Source organism: Arachis stenosperma, chromosome 7 (assembly GCF_014773155.1).
Source record: "Arachis stenosperma cultivar V10309 chromosome 7, arast.V10309.gnm1.PFL2, whole genome shotgun sequence".
NCBI classification, from domain to species: Eukaryota; Viridiplantae; Streptophyta; class Magnoliopsida; order Fabales; family Fabaceae; genus Arachis; species Arachis stenosperma.
This window is the reverse complement of record NC_080383.1, coordinates 83,565,214-83,568,755: the sequence shown is the minus strand read 5'-3', so window position 1 is coordinate 83,568,755 and position 3,542 is coordinate 83,565,214. Positions and strand designations below refer to the sequence as shown.

The 3,542-nt window shown below is 35.0% G+C and overlaps 1 pseudogene; it reads right to left on the bottom strand.

Annotated features, from left to right (window-relative positions):
• Positions 1-1,534: 1,534 nt before the first annotated feature.
• Positions 1,535-2,444, bottom strand: LOC130940022 (plant intracellular Ras-group-related LRR protein 6-like; annotated as a pseudogene).
• Between the last annotated feature and the right edge of the window lie 1,098 nt (positions 2,445-3,542).

Genomic DNA, 3,542 nt, shown 5'->3' with positions numbered 1-3,542 from the left:
TTAATAAATAATAACATATATTATATATAAATTCATTTTAATATTAGGTGTCTCTAAGGAAAAATAATTTTTTATTTTTTATTAAGATACGGTTGGACACAGCAAATACGAGTGTCGGTGAATATCGTATTTAAAATGTATCTGATATACAGAGACGACAACTCAACGAAATATTCATACTTAATAGGGTCTAAAAGAACAAGTAGAAAGTTTTCAAATTATTTTGATTTTTAAATATTGCAAATATTTCATTATAAATATGAACATTAGTTTCTTTTTACTAAATATGAACATTAGTTATTTAAAAAATCATAAATACATGATTCAAAAAAAAACAGCCAAAATCTATTAAATATTAATGCCTAATTAATGACTATAAATAATAAATTTTAATAGGTATTAGGTGATAGCATTCTTCTATAATTATAATATTATAATATTTTCCACAAGCTCTTCCTCAAACCAGCATTGAGAGATTTTCGCCCCTCCCCCTGTTATTTGCTTTGTACGGTTTTTAATTCCTCACATTAGGTCACGTTAAAATCTGATTCAAATCAATTTCCACACGCTAATAATTGATTAATTCATTTAAATTAAATTATGATATGCGCTATCCTCAATTCTTCTGATTTTCGGTTGTTACCATTTTGCCTCCATAATACTCCACCATTGTTACACGATTAGCATCTTATTATTATTCTACTCATATTTTCAATTATACGTTTACGATATCACAGCATCATCGTTCAACTGTCTCTATTAATACCATAACATACATTTGAGATGGACCTCAACACAAAACTGTTGGCAGAGTTGTTGGAAGTCGATGAAGCTGGCTTCCACTTGTGTAACGAGGTTGGTCATAGTGAATCAAACAACTATATAAGAGATCTCAGAACAACCGTTGATGAGGTATGTTTGAAGATTCTACTAATTTTATTTTTGTGCTTCAAATACATACTACTATCTACTAAGCCATTAGTTCATAGTTTTTATCTGTAAATTAAAGTCATTGCTGCTAGTCCTAAGTAGATAATGCTTTTTCAATATTTGACTTTTTCACTAGGTTGATAAGTTATTCTTTCATGTAATTATTTTTATATGAAAATAAATTACACTCATTAAATTTAAATTTGAAACTCACACTATTGGATGCAAAGAAAAGGAGAGAGTTTATGGAATAATGATGATTACCTGTTTGTAGTGTATGTCCCATTGGATGTGGCAGTATTGCTAAGTGCAATGTTGCAATTAAAATACATAATTGATTTTCTTAGATTTAAATAATTTTTTTTGTTATAAAAACATTTGTGTGTTTGGTCTTTGGTTTTTATAAAATTTAAAAGGCCTCTATTTTAGTCTCTGTCTTTGGTTTGCTCCGTTAAGTACTAATGAAACATGTTAGATGCCGATTATGCACTTCTTGGCACAGAGCAAACTAACTATATCTATTAAAATAGAGATCTTCTAAATTTTATGAAGAGAAACTCTATAGAGAACAAATTAAAAGAGTGAACACCCAATTCAGTCCTGTCTATTCCAAATTAGGACAAGGCCACTCCGGGCAAAAAAAATACACCCACGCTGGCTCTGTCTGTCCCAAAATGAGCATCGCGGCCCCTCCATCGTATCCCTGGGCCAAACTTGACGGAAAGATCCCACTACTCTTGGTTTCTCCTCCACTGAATGTTCCATACTTCACCGGCTTCCCAACCCATGACTTCTTCGTTGATGGGCTCTCATGAGATGACGACGATGAAGAGTTCATCTTTTGGCAGAGGTACCCCTTCACGGCATACAAGCCCAGCTCCACCGCTTCTGGTGGCGGCGACATGAGCGAATTACCATCAACACAGAGCTTTTGGAGCTTGTTGAGGCAGGCAATGGAGGGAGGCAAGGAGTTGATCCTGTTGTAGCTGATCTCAAGTTCGATGAGAGAGAAGAGGAGGCCAATGGATCAAGGGAAAGAGCGGAGGAAGTGGAAGTTCTGGCTGATGTTGAGGGTTTTGCGGTTGACGAGGTTTTCAAGGTCATCGGGGAGGGAGCGGAGGCAGTCGAGGCGGGCGTCGAGGACCTTGAGAGAGGTGAGGTGTGAGGTGGAGCGTGGAAGGAAGAGGAGCTTGTTGGAGTTCACTGATGGCTTCTTCAGCTTTCTCAGTTCCAAACCAGCGCTTTCTGGAAGCTGCATCAGTTTGTTGAAGTTGGCATTCATCAGTTCCTCCAATGATTTGCAATTGTCAATGGTTTTGAGAAGGTATTCAATGAGGTTTCCAGTGACATTCAAGACCTTAAGCATATAGAGGCAGCCAATGGAGTTCGGTAGGCTTCTAAGCTGGTTCCAGTGTACGTCCAACACCGCCAACTTTACCACATTAGTGCCGATAATTGCCACATAGGATTTTTCCGTCAAGTTTGGTCAGAGAATACAATGGAGGGGCTGCCATGGCTCACTTTTGGGAGGAACAAGGGCCGGTGTGGGTGTATTTTCTTGACAAGAGTTGCCTTCTCGTAATTTAGAATAGACAGTGTTCACTCAAGTTAAACAAAGAATGAATTTTACAAGAATCAATGTTTTTTTAGTTGCAACAAAGCCACTTCTAATAAAACCATTTTCTAGACATGCACAGAGATCTAGGTTCAAATTTGGATTGCTTTTTGACTTTATTCTTTTAGTGATTAAATGAATGCATCTATATTCCTTTATATATATTAATTGATTAAATTTTGGATGTTTGAAAATACTATTTAAAGGAAACTAGGTGTAAATTAGGATGAATAGATCAAGTATTTGGTGTATTGGCCAAGATAGTCTACATTTACTTCACTGCACTAAACTTTGCTGCACAAACTAGTAATTAATTTTGAGTTAATACTCAAATTCCTTCATAAAAGATAACTTATTTTTTAAATTGCTCCACCAAAAATTTATTAATCATGTTAGTCCCTGAAAAATACAACATAAATCAAATGGTCATTCTGTAAGTTAGATGATGATATGATGTATAGTATGATGACATAGTAGGTTAATACGATGTGTCACAAAATGATTGGTTGACTTGTCATGTCATCATTCTATGTTTTACTTAACATGACAAGTCATTATCTAATAAGGGAAAGACTGATTTGACTTATAGTTGTATCTTTTAGGGATTAATATAATTAACAAAATTTTTTAAAAACTAATTTGGAGAGTAGTTTATCTTTTAAGGACAATTTGGATATTAACCCAATTAATTTTTGCATCAAGGTAATATCTTAATTTATGATATTTTTGCATGTTTTTCTAAATTTGGCTATATTCATATTTTGTGGTTCAGGGTCCTGTTGGTGAGAATCCTAGGGAGGGTATGTGCTTCGGCGCTGATCCTGGCAATGAGGATCCCAGGGAGGGTATGTGCTTTGGCACTCTTCTTGAAGCGCGCAATTATTATCATCGTTATGCTGCAAAGGTGGGTTTTGTAGCTAAAATAAGGAACACAAATTATGAGAAACACAGCAAGGATAAGATACCTATAAATCAATCCATACATTGCAATAAAGAT